Genomic DNA, 13,907 nt, shown 5'->3' with positions numbered 1-13,907 from the left:
AGAGCCAGCGCAGAGAGAGACGACCCGGGAAAGGTACACAAGAAGGGGGTCCCGATCAAGTGCACCCAAGTTATCTGAGAGTTGGCTGAATCATTTCCCCAGAGGACACAGGACTCGGTGGGCTGTTATAACCTGCTGGCAGTTGTAACCTGGAACATCATAAGAACTGTGAGTAAAAACTTGAAGACTGCACCCCGCTGTGTCCTTGACTTAATTGCTGCTTCACCTGCCTTGCCCTACACCAACAACAAAGCTACCTCTTTTAACTGCTCTGGGGCCTAGCTCTACCCGTGGAGAGCTGAACCATCTCTGCTGCGTCACCAACGGCCCCAGTGGATCTGAACAGCAGCGGCAGCCACCTATAGCCGCATACCACGGGTGGCGTCACGAAACTTTATCCCCAAAACTTTATTCACCTCTGTTATTGACCGCCTGGGGCCACTGACCGGGTCATGCCACCGTGACTATCCTAAAAGAACCGACCAGCCCGGCGCCGAGTACTCCACGGCCCCAGGGGGCACGTCACAAGCAAAGTGAATGATATTTCTGAAGTCTCATGCACACGTTGCTTATTTTTCCTTGTAGATTTGTAGATCCTTGTAGATGCAGCAGGTTAAAATATGCAGCATGTCCATTCTTTAAGTGTTTTTCACGCATACTAATGAGTGGGGGAAAATATGCAACAAAACTGCATGTAAAATACATGGCAAAAACATGTATTATACACAGCATATTTTCCTGCCAAATTTCTTCTGCAAATCCTGAATATGTGCACACAATCTTAGTCCCTGTCCTTTGTCCTCTCCCCCACACACAAATTCATTATAAGTCCCTGGTAATGTCATAATGAATTAGGGAATGGGAGAAATGTTATCAGGGTCTTATAATGAAATGGAGAGTGGGAGAGGATTCTATCACGTAATAATTAGAGAAGAGCGGTGTTCGACTAGAACTGTTCGCCAATCTCAAATTCGAGCTGTTTTGGGCGGTGTTCGAGTCGTTCGACGAACGCGAACGATTTGCAAAAAATTCGGCTGTTCGAGGTTATGTTCGATAACTGTTCGTGCACCAAAAGCGTAACTGGATTTTTTCACATCATGCAGGGGCTGTCTGCCACTCACTGTAATGCCACAGCCATGGTGGTTGTGACATTACAGTGGTTGCCCAAATCGATGGAAACAGTGCTCACAGTGAAACATGAAAAGCCAGTAATTCAGCAGCGGCATACACCGGTACCCGACAATTTAGAGCAGAAAGAATAGAGCATCACACATAGATTAGATAGATAGAAACATGTCAGTCACATATATAAGAAGTACAGTGACAGTGTTGATTACTGTACTTGTCATTTAGTGTTAAAATAAAGGATTTATTAAAAAAAAATTGACGTGGGGTTCCCCGTAATTTTAGTCTCTAGCGGAGGTTAAGCAGATGGCTGGGGCAGATATTTGAAGCCTGGGAAGGGGGTAATACCCACGGAGCTTCCCAGGCTACTAATATCAGCCCCCAGCTGAATACCTAGCCTTTACTAGCTATTAAAATGGGGGACCCCAAAAAAAAATGATGTGGGGTCCCCCCTATTTTAATAGCCAGCAAAGGCTAGGCAGATAGCTGAGGGCTGATATTAATAGCCCAGGAAGGGTTCCATGAATATTGGCCCCCTCCCAGGCTAGAAACACCAGCCGACAGCCACCCTAGAAATGGCGCATCCATAGGATGCACCAATTCTGGCACTTAGCCTCACTCTTCCCACTGCCCTGTAGCAGTGGGGTAATAGGGTTGGGGTTGATGTCAGCTTATAATGTGGCCTGCCTTGTGGCAACGGTAGCAGATGAAGTCTCCTGGAGGGCGACGTTGGTCGTTGGTCCTCCTACGGGGTGGCGTTGTCCTCCTATGGGATGGCGTTGTCCTCATCCAGGGGACATCCTCAGGACAGTCGGCGAGTAGGATCCTTCCTTCCTTCCGGCTCGGGCTCCGTCTGTAGCTGCAGGGTGATCAGGACAGTGGCCAGGGTTTTACTTAGCTGACGCACTTCAGAGCGCAGGCTGTACAGCTCACTAGGGGGCACTGTTTGCATTTTTGTTTCAGCCGTTAATGAAGGAGCAGTGGGTAGTGTTGAGCGATACCTTCCGATATCGGGAAATATCGGATCGGATTGGATCGGACCGATACCCAAAAAGTATCGGATATCGCCGGTTCCGATACCGGAAACCAATGCAAGTCAATGGGACACAAATATCGGAATAAAAATAAACCCTTTCTTTCCTTGTAGGTTAATTCTACATGAAGGAAAACAACTAAGAATAATGTAGAATGACATGAAAAGCCGGCAATTCAGCAGCGGCATACACCGGTACCCGACAATTTAGAACATAAAGAATAGAACATCACACATAGATTAGATAGATAGAAACATGTCAGTCACATATATATGAAGTACAGTGACAGTGTTGCTTACTGTACTTGTCATTTAGTGTAAAGGATTTATTAAAAAAAAATAATAATGTTTTCATGCACCGTCTCTTTATAAAAGCCGGCCGGCAATTCAGCAGCGGTACCCGACAATTTAGAATAGAAAGAACAGAGAATCACACATAGATTAGATAGATAGAAACATGTCAGTCACATATATAATAAGTACAGTTATTCTGGGGGTTGTGTTTTTTTTAAATACTTTACTAGAAATTCATGGCGGTCATGTCTAATATTGGCGTGACCCCATGAATTTCGGGCTTAGGGCCAGCTGATAATACCAAGCTGGCCCTAACCCCTTTATTACCCAGTGAGCCACCGCACCAGGGCCCTGGATGAGTTGTGTACAGCGCCAGAAGATGGCTGCGGACTGCAATTTGCAGCGGGGGGGGGGCAGAAAGCTTGGGCCTCCCTGCACTGCAGATTCCAGCCCCCAGCTGCCTAGTTGTACCCGGCTGGACACAAAAATAGGACAAAGCCCCAAGTTTTTTTTTTTGTAATTATTTCATACTGTGCTCCCTCCTGGGGTAATTGTACCCCCTCCTGGGGTTCTGGTGGGCTCTTCCTGGGGTTATTTTGCCCCTTTCCAAGGGTTCCCCATGCTGATCCCTTGTTTGGGTACTATGCCCCCTCCTGGAGTTCTGGTGTCCCATCTTGGGCCTCTAGTGTTCTGGCCTCTTCCTAATATAATGTTCCCTGTTATCTATATAAAAAAACAGAATTCCATTCTTCTGCAGTTTGCGCAGAATCCGACAGCTGACTTCAGCGTCCCCCCCATGGCGCATGATGTCACGAGGTCTTGGGCACGCTGACGTCAGTTGTCGGCCTCTAATTGACTGGCCGTTTCTATTGTAGCGCAGGGAGTTGGAGGTCCCTTGCCGCAATACATTCAGCTAAAATAGTAACCAATGTCAGTGGGCCCACCTACTCTGCCAGGCTCCGCTGCAGCTGCAGCGGTGGTATGTCAGCCCCTGAGTAGAGTCCTCTCTTTTTCTTCTGTAAAATGTAAGCTCTTATTGTGTGCAAGGTTTTTTCTTTCTCCTCTCCCCCATGTGTATTTTACGAGCAATTACAAGGTTTCAAGTGTTGAAATACGCTTGAACTTATTCACTGCATATCAAATTTTCGGGGAAAATTTGGTGAAGCTGGAGACCTTGAATTTCAAAAGATTCACTTATCTTTACTCTTTTTCTCTCTTACTCTCCTTTTCTCCCAGCTTGCTTATGTGAGTTGCCAGTTATAGTTTTACCATCTCTGTTTCACGTCTCTAGTCCAGCTTCTAGTCTAGCTTCTTTTTATCCTCTGTTCTTGCTGTCCTGACCTCAGCCTTTTCCTGCCTATTCTTCAGTCTTTCGATTTTATTCCTTCTCTGCCTTCTTGGTTCTGACCTGGTGACCAAACCACTCCTGCCAGCCTACTCCGTCAATAAAGTAAAAAAAGAGGGGTCCCCACTACCAAAGTGAGTAGGTGATCAGAAGGAGAATTCGTAGATACTAAGAAGTAAAAGCTTCCACACTATGTGAAGATGAATTGTAATAATTTTTATTGAGGCAGATTCATATACCAAAGTTTTGGGCTTTTAAATGGCCTTTATCAAGGTAATCTGTACAAAATGTAGAAATACATAACATAAGTCAAATAATACAATGACTAAATATCTCGTGCCTGAAACAAAATTGAGTACATAACAATTTAGCATGAACAAAAGAAATGACACGCTGTTTCTTGTTTGCAAATAACCCAAATTCAGTATTCAAAGCAAAGGCTGTGTCATTGTAAGAGAACAGTCCCTGTAATATCCCTGTAGTATTTGGTCAGTATTTGGTCAGTATTTGTTCCCAGGAGTGGAAGCCAAAACCAGGTGAGGAACAATCAGAGAAAAGGTATGATAGAAACAAGTCACCAATTCTGCATTTATCACCTACACCTGGTATTCGCTCCCACTCCTGAGAAAAAATACTGACCGAATACTGACCAAATACAGAAATTGGGCCATGGCCTAAGAAAAAAGAAAGGGTCTAGGGTATTATGCTTAGATCATCAGTCAATATGTCAAACAGGTCAGGTGGACCATAGGTATCTGAGAGAGCAAAAAATAAAATGAAGATGCATATGTTGAGTTGTTTGGTGAAAATGATCACATTTCCATTCAGCAATAATAAAAGAAAGTAATTTTGATATGACTCTATTCTTTACCTGTGTAATACTAAGTAAATAAAAATAGATCAGTTTTGTTTATACAGTTAAAGCAAAGGCATGCGTTTATACTTTTTTTAATGTAACACCATAGAAAAAGTACAGTAAAATATGCTACCAAACTAGCTGCATGGTTAAGACAAAATTTTCCTGGGGCACTCTCAGTGATGATTCACCAATGAAAAGTACCGCCAACAAAGGTGGGAAGTGACACATAACTCTTAATTATGTTAAATTTGAAGTTTCACTTTCATAGAAAGTTTATGTCTGAGGCAACACATACATTTATCATGCAAATTATGTGAAATGAAATACAACCATTCATTTCACAACATGCCAATTATATTTGAATAAAATAGGTGAAATCATTACCAGAATTCTTCCCTAACTTACAATTACCGTAAGTTTTTTTACAGACGCTAATAATTTTACAAACTAGGACTAAAGTCCTATGCTATAAAAATGTAAAGATGTGATAGCAAAAATAGAATATAGTGTATTTATACCTTTGGGCCTGTTATGTATAAACAGGGTTGCCATCAGGGCATTACTGCCCTTATTGGTATACAGGGCCTAGTGAGCAGAAGCAAAGAACCGGGAGGCCTGGTCCAAATCCGGGCCCTCCCCCCTATTTTGCTTCTGCTCACCAGACCCCAGAGACAGGGGTGGGTTGCGGCGCATATCTCGGAATAGGGAACTTTCCTGGAGCTCCACGGCCGTCAAAACAGAACGGCAGTGCAGCTCCAGGTAAGCTCCCTCCACCTCTGTGATGTGATGGTGAGGTCATCGCGCCGCCATGTACGCGTGCTGGACACCAGAAGTGGAGCTGCATAAGATCATATCAGAGGTGAGTATGAAAACCTTTTTTTTTTTAAATAAAATCAATTAAGTGGGTGTGGGGGGGGGGGCAAATTATGCTGTGCTGAGAGAGGGGACACGGGACAGTAAATAATGCTGTATTGAGGGTGCCGTGGGGGAGCGCAGATGATGTATTGGGGGTGAGGGAGAGCAAATGATTAATTGAGGTTGAGGGGTGGGGAGAGTAAATGATGAATTGAGGGTGGGGGAGAGTAAATGATTATGAATTAAGATTGGGGGTGGAGTACAGTTAATGATTGAGGGTTGGGGGGAGCAAATGATGAATTAATGGGGAGATCCTGTTACTGTGGAGGGTGGCTCTATGTCGCTTTTTTCTTCATCTGACGTAGTGTACAAGTTGGGGAAAATGTGTGGCATGTGCTCTGAAAGCGATGCTCTGGATAACTGTGTTATTTTCTGCAGAGACGAGTCCTGGCTTGACGAAGGGTTGGCAGTCTGCACTGGATGAATGCGAAAAGAGAAGAAGAAGGACTTCAACTACAGACGTCACTGGTGAGTCAGTGTGTTACCTGTACACTTACACTATACATTATATAAAGAGCTCCTGTGTATAATATCACTGGTGAATACTGCATTACTTGTACACTATACACTGTATACAGAGCTCACTGGCGTGCTCCCTTAAGGAAAAATAAATAAAAATATACCTCAGAAGAGTACTGGATATTTTAAGAATTTTTTAATAGGTTAGAGTAGAGTAGGGCCCTGCCAAAAGAGTCTACCTTGTCATGGTGGCAAGATTAAAATAAACTTTTGGCCAAACAAAAGCTGAAGGCTATATATGTGATATGGTGTTAGATGGGAACTGTTAGGCCACGGCCCCATTATCAATATTTGGTCAGCATTCGGTCAGTATTTTTTCTTAGGAGTGGGAACCCAAAACCAGGAGTGGGTGATAAATGCAGAATTGGTGACTTGTTTCTATTATACCGTTTCTCTGATTGTTCCTCACCTTGTTTTGGCTCCCACTGCTGAGAAAAAATACAGACCGAATACTGACCAAATACTGATAGTGGGGCCGTGGCCTCAATGTGTTATTGACGAGGACGTGGTGCAGAAGTGGAGATTTTCAAGTGGTGGAGGCAGAGCTGGGGTGGAGGTGGAGTTGGGGTGAAGCCTGGGCAGAGTCTCAAGGTGGCCCAAAAATGTTGTTAGTATAGGGTCCTGAAATTCATGGAGGCAGCCCTGTGTATAAAGCATAGTGCAGACATCAGGCACCTATGCACAATAAAGATGATGTGTGCTGTATTAGGGAGGGTTGTAAATTTAAAGGTAACATGTGAATAAGAATCTCCCTGGCAAAACAGAGATACTGAAGGTAATGCAGTGAGAAACATTCCTAACACTACATGCTCCATCACCATCAGGTGCTCAAATGTGTCGAAATTTGTCTTTTATTCATATACAACTTAGGCATGGAGGTCACTGAGCCACCAGTGCTCTTACAAGCCTAAATTGTAAGTGAGTAAAAGACAGATTTTGGAATCAGTGGACTTGCAGTGTGTGGCTCCTGTTCACTTCTCCAAGCTCTGTGCCACCCTCTGCTTCCTGTGTCTCCACTGTTAATCCAGGGGGAGATGTTGGATGGAAGAAGCCAAAAGGAGTCAAGGACTGTTAGTGCACTAATACTCCCAAAAAGTTTGCATATTAATAAAAGACAAGTTTTGGGGCAATGTAAAAACCTATGACGATGGATTAGGTATCATTAGAAATGTTTCTCTCTGCCCTATCCTACGCCACCTGTGGTTTCTCAAGGAAATTCTTCCAGAATGGGTCCCATTAATATTATTGTCTATGAAAGGATGAACACTAGTGATGAGCGAGCACTAAAATACTTGAGTGCTCGTTGCTTGGGTCGAGCAAATTGAAATGCTCGTGTGCTCGACCCGAGCAATGAGCCCAATGTAAGTCAATGGGAAACTTGAGCATTTTTCCAGCGGCCCCTCCCCCGTAGGTCTGGAGTGAGCCTAAAAATTGGCCAAATCGATGGAAACAGTGCTGAAATGACAATGGAACAGCATGGGGAAGAAACCTGGAAGCATCTCTGACTCCCAGGTCACCGCTATGAACAATGTTGTCAGAGTATTACACCACTTTTACGGACTCAAAATAAAACATACAAAAACGAATCCAAAATGGATTTTCCTGGAAAAAATGTTAAGGAACATTCTTTCCAGGGTAATGACTTGTATATAAGGCAAAATAAGTAACCAAAAAACAAAAATACTCCTTCACACCTTGGGCTAGTTCACACGTAGCGTTTTTGATGCGTTTTTACACTTTTGCATTGCTTTTAACAAAGAAAAATACATTCACCAGTAAATTTAATTTTGACATTTTACTACCTTATCTGGCCATGTGGTGTGTGAGACATGATCAGACACATCCTGTTTCATTTATGAAGGAGGGACTCTGATAGTCACAAAGCCTATTTTTACAAGGTCATCAGGTGGCCCTTGCTATTGTGGCGCCCAGCTGCGCTTGGTACCACAGATCCTAGAAGGGTGTATTGATGGAATCCTCCACAAGAGGCCCCCATAAACATTCACACATCTCCACCTTTCACCTCAGACCAGCAGAGGGAGCCCGTTAGGGATATAAAAAGGGAAGGTGGAGCTAGGCAGTTTAGTCTGTTGAGAGAGTTCCTGCAGTAGAGAAGCCTGAGAGAGGTCAGCCTGCAGTGGAGCATAGTTCAGACTCAGTTGTAGCTCAGAATAGTGAGCTTTAGGTGTGCCGACGCCATAAGAGCGGTGAAGAGCGGCAAGCTGCCGTTAGTGTGAGTAGCCTAGTGAGGGCCCGAGCGTAGCCGAAGGTGAGTGGAAAGTGAGTAGCAGTGGGGGCAGAGGAGCTGACCCAGCTCACCCCGAAACATATACCGGACACCGGGTCCGAGCTTACCAGGATCTCTACGACCCAGTAAGGTATAACCAGAATCCCTGGAGAACTACAGGTCCCAGGTTCACCAGAGAGCTGATACGTAACAGAGCAAGGAGACACATAGGCCCTGTAAGCTGGGAACGTGCACTCCAACAGAAGGCCCTACCACAACGTCAGCCGGTGCAGGACAGAGATAATGTTAGGCCTAGCTTCAGGCAGGTCAGAAACTTACTACACAGAGGCAAGAAACAGGAGGCCCTACACCCGCTCATTGGGGAGGATCCTGATATGCACCCTTCACCCTACAGTGCTCCGGGACGTGCCTGAATTTCCATCAGTAAAAGGTACTGAAGTGACTATCGTGTCTGTCCCTGTTCTTGCTCTGACCTGGCTGGGTCTTTCTTGTTCTGCATCCCCCTCTCCGTACGCTGCCCTGAGGCCTAGCTCCACCTGTTGGGAGCTATACCATCGAGCTGCCTTATCACCGGCCTCAGTGGACTGCCACAGCGCTGGTGATTCTCACCAGAAACCCCAGGTGGCGTCACGAACTTTCATAGAGTTAACAAACATTCCCTTTTTTAAAGCTGACCCCAGGGTGCGGGCCCGGGAGCCGACCACCGCAATATCCCCAAGGCCAGGCAAAGGCCCGGGTACCGAGTCGCCCCCATCCCCCTGGGCTAGTCACTATTGTTAGAGGGCCAGCAGTCGCCCCTCACTATTGTTAGAGGGCCATCAACCGGATATGCTTTGTTTTTCCCATTACTAAGGCGTGAATCTTCTATACTGGTAATGCTCATGCAGTGACTGCAAGGGCTGCCTGTTAGAACCCTCCTGTTTTTTTTTTCCATCTTGTGTTTTGCGGTCACGTGACCATCTGCCTTTATATTCCAGCTCCGCCCTTTTGGCTGTGCTGGACTTCAGTGTTTGACTGTTTCTCTAGCCAGGTGCTTCTGTGCCTTTCTCTGTCAGTTCGTTTTGTCCTTCTGGGACCTCTAGTACTATTTTGTCTGTTTGTCTTTTTGTGTTCTGCAACAACTTCTCTGTTTAGGAGGTATCTCATTTTTGTCCCATTCCTTAGTTCTTTTAGGGACCCCTCCACTTATGCTATAGGTCTTCGTTCAGACTAGCCGAGGACTAAGGCGGGTCTGTTCGCTAGGAACAGATAGCCCGCTACATCGCAGGGATTCAGCTTAGCTTTACTGTAGGGACAGTTTTGCCTGCAGGGATTGTCTCTGGAGGTAGCCAAGTTCCAGCAACACGTGAGTAGCTGTTCTGAAGCGCATTTTGTGGAACCCAAGGTAGGACTGCCTGATGTTTTTTATGGTAAACAGCAAGATTTTTTTTTCTTTAAAAATGCTTGTTTTTTATATTTTTATTTGAGATCAAGGTCCTCTGGGAATGAATCACAGCGCATTGGTTTTATTATGTCACTTCTGCGCAAAGAACCACGGGGGTGGGCCTTTTCTCTGCAACCTAATGATCCATGTTTAAGGTCTGTAGAAGAATTTTTTTCTGCTATGGGGCTATTATATGATGATCCTGATCGAACCTCATCTGCTGAGGCAGAACTCAGGCATTTGAATCAGGGGTCAGGTGATGTTGAAAATTATTGCACACACTTCAGAAGATGGGCCTCAGAAGTTAAATGGAATGATCCAGCTCTGAAATGTCTATTTCTTGCTGGTCTGAGTATAAGGGTTAAGGATTTGATAATTGCATTCCCCGCACTTGAGGCTCTGCAGGATGCCATGCAACTAGCTGTTCGTGTGGATAGGAGACTGAGATTTAGACAGAATGAGGTAAAGACTCCTGTAATGCCAGGTCCTAGTACCCAGAAAATCTGCTCTGATGGCGGAGAACCAATGGAGGTTGGGGCGAAGTCGCTCCCCTCTCAGGAAAGAAACCAGAGGTTCGCCGAGGGTTTTTGTCTTTATTGTGGTAAAGCTGACCATTTGATTAAGTTTTGTGAGTTTCGTTTAAGTAAAGAAAAAAAAATGTCAGGTACGCCCGTATTGCTTGTTTACGCTCTGCAGGAGTATTTCTTTCTGGGAGTACTACTTTGCTGGATAATTTGATTGAATTTCAGGTATTTGTGGATTGTGGTTCAACACTTAATGTGATTGATAAAGGGTTTTTGGAAAACCTTAAATTGAAATCCAAACCTTTGTCATCACCTACTTCTGTGATTGTAATTGATAACACTCCCTTGAAATGTATTACTCACAAGGCTGCTGCATTTCCCCTCACTATCAATGGAGTTCACCAAGAAATTTTGGACTTGGTTGTATTAGATAATTTACCCTCTCCAGTCGTTCTAGGATTGCCTTGGTTAAAACTGCACAATCCTTTGCTGGACTGGTCTACTAATGTGATTGAGTCTTGGAGTCCGAAGTGCTATGATAAATGTTGTAATGGTCGCATTGCGGCTGTGGAAAAAGGGGAATTACCTGTACCTATTCAAGATTTTTGGAGGGTTTTTTCAGAGGAGGAGTCGCAAGTTTTACCTCCTCATAGGGACTATGATTGCGCCATTGAGTTTGTTCCTGGATCTACTCTTCCCAAGAGTCGCTTGTTTAATCTGACTATCTCTGAAAGAAAGGCCTTGGAGGAGTACATACAGACTAGCCTGGCTGCTGGTTACATTAGACCTTCTAAGTCGCCTGTAGCAGTTGGATTTTTCTTTGTTAAAAAAAGGACGGGGGTTTACGTCCATGTCTGGATTTTCGTGAAATTAATAAGATTACCGTACGCAATTCCTACCCATTGCTGTAAATTCCTGACTTGTTTAACCAGTTGGTGGGGGCCAAGTGGTTCTCTAAAATTGATCTCCGGGGGGGCATACAATTTGTTACGAGTGAGGGAGGGTGATGAATGGAAAACTGCCTTTAACACTCCGGTAGGTCATTTTAAGAATCTGGTGATGCCTTTTGGTCTTACCAATGCACCTGCATTTTTTTCAGAACCTTATTAATGACATCCTGATACCTTTGATTGGTAAGAATGTGGTTGTGTATTTGGATGACATTTTGATTTATTCACCAGATCTAGAGTCCCATTAGCGGAGTGTATGTGAAGTTTTGCAGTTATTGAGTGATAATTCACTCTTTGCTAAGCTGGAGAAATGTGAGTTCGCTGTGCAGAAAATTAGTTTTTTGGGCTACATTGTCTCCAGCGAGGGCTTTGAGATGGACCCGGTGAAGGTTCAAGTTGTGCAGGAACAGCCTAGGCCTATTGGTTTGAAATCTGTACAGAGATTTTTGGGTTTTGCCAATTATTACAGGAAATTCATTAAGAATTTTTCTGTAATTGTTAAGCCTCTGACCGATCTCACCAGGAAAGGTGCGAATACGGTCCAGTGGACTACTGAGGCCATTGAAGCGTTTGAGTACCTCAAAGAGAGGTTCAGTTCTGCTCCTATCCTTTTGCAGCCTGATGAGACCAAGCCTTTTTTGGTCGAGGTCGATGCTTCATCGGTGGGAGTCGGAGCAGTTTTGTCTCACGAGAACAAGGTTGGAGTACATCCTTGTGCCTTCTTTTCGAAAATTTTTTCAGAAACTGAACTGAATTATGATGTTAAAAATCGGGAGTTGCTGGCTATTAAACTCGCGTTTGAACATTGGCATTATTTTTTGGAAGGCGCTAGATTTCCTATTCAGGTTTTCACAGATCATAAGAATTTGATCTATCTGGATGCTGCCAAGCGCTTGAATTCCCGTCAAGCTAGGTGGGCACTTTATTTTTCTCGGTTTCATTTTTCTGTTACCTATATCCCTGGTACTAAGAATGTTAAAGCTGATGCTTTATCTCGCAGCTTCTCTCCTACAGTCGGTGCCGAGGAGGAGGAGAGCATTTTACAGAAAGGAGTTGTGGTGGTGGCATTGGACTCCGTTTTGGATAATAGGATTCTGAAAGCTCAAGATGATGCTCCATCTAACACTCCCCATGGGAGGTTGTTTGTGCCTAGAGCCTTTAGGAGAGATTTATTTGTGGAGTGTCATGAGCCTCGGTTGGCAGGTCATCCGGGAATTTCGGAGACTAAGAGACTTATCAGTCACAGTTTTTGGTGGTCTGGATGGCAGAAGGAAGTCATCAAGTGGGTGCATCAATGTACTTTGTGTGCTAGGTCAAAGGCTTCACATACTCCTGCTGCAGGGTTGCTTTGCCCTCTGGAGGTTCCTAGTGCGCCTTGGACGCATCTCACAATGGATTTTAGTACTGATCTTCCTGTGTCCGAGGGTTTTACTGTCATCTGGGTGGTCGTGGACCGTTTTAGTGAGATGTGTCATTTGGTTCCATTCATTAAGTTGCCCTGCACCAAGACACTCGCTAAGGCGTTTGTTAAGGAGATTGTCAAGCTCCATGGCATTCTCACGGATATTGTTTCTGATAGAGGACCTCAGTTTGTGGCTCGCTTTTGGCGCGCTTTTTGTGACAGGTTGGAAGTCCATTTGTCAGTTTTGTCTGGGCATCATTCTGAGTCTAATGGACAGACTGAAAGAAAGAACCAGGATGTTGAACAGTTTTTGCGGTGTTTTGTGGTGGACGATCAAGACGTGTGGTCTGAGTTTCTGCCTCTCGCAGAATTTGCTCTTAACAATCATACATCCTCCTCTGCTGGGTGTTCTCCTTTTTTTGTTGTAATCGGAGACATCCGTCTTTTGGTTCGTTCTCCAAATTGGGGTCGGCGGTGCCAGAGGAGGAGAATTTTTCCCGTGATTTAGAGAGAGTTTGGACTAATGTACATTGCAACCTGCAAGAGGCTAACAAGAAGTCCAAGAAGTATTTTCACAGGAAACGTAAGGAGGTTTTGTTTACTGTGGGTGACATGGTTTGGTTGTCCTCAAAGAACCTGCGGTTGAGGATTCCCTCTAGAAAACTGGGTCCTAAGTTTGTGGGTCCATTTAAAGTGCTTCAGGTTGTTAACCCATCTGCTGTTAGGTTGGATGTCCCTACTTCCTGGAAGATTAATCCTGTGTTTCATGTTTCCTTGTTGAAAAAGGCTGATGTATCAGATAGTGATGCCACTGTCACAGTTCCTCCTGTTGTGGAGGACGGCGAATATGAAATTTCTCGTATCTTGAATTCTAGATGGCATAGAGGGAGATTACAGTATCTTGACTCCTGGAAGGGTTTCGGTCCCGAAGACAACTCCTGGGTAAGGACGGATGATGTCTCTGCTCCTAGGCTTGTTAAAGCTTTCCACAAGAGGTTTCCAGATAGGCCTGGGCCTGGAGGATCCGGAGGATCCTCATAAAAGAGGGGGTACTGTTAGAACCCTCCTGCTTGTTTTTTCCATCTTGTGTTTTGCGGTCACGTGACCATCTGCCTTTATATTCCAGCTCCGCCCTTTTGGCTGTGCTGGACTTCAGTGTTTGACTGTTTCTCTAGCCAGGTGCTTCTGTGCCTTTCTCTGTCAGTTCGTTTTGTCCTTCTGGGACCTCTAGTACTTTTTGTCTGTTTGTCTTTTTTTGTTCTGCAACAAC

The sequence above is a fragment of the Phyllobates terribilis genome, unplaced genomic scaffold, assembly GCF_046119375.1.
Source record: "Phyllobates terribilis strain yellow unplaced genomic scaffold, ASM4611937v1 Scaffold_2__4_contigs__length_985480577, whole genome shotgun sequence".
Taxonomy (NCBI): Eukaryota; Metazoa; Chordata; class Amphibia; order Anura; family Dendrobatidae; genus Phyllobates; species Phyllobates terribilis.
This window is presented reverse-complemented; position numbering follows the sequence as displayed.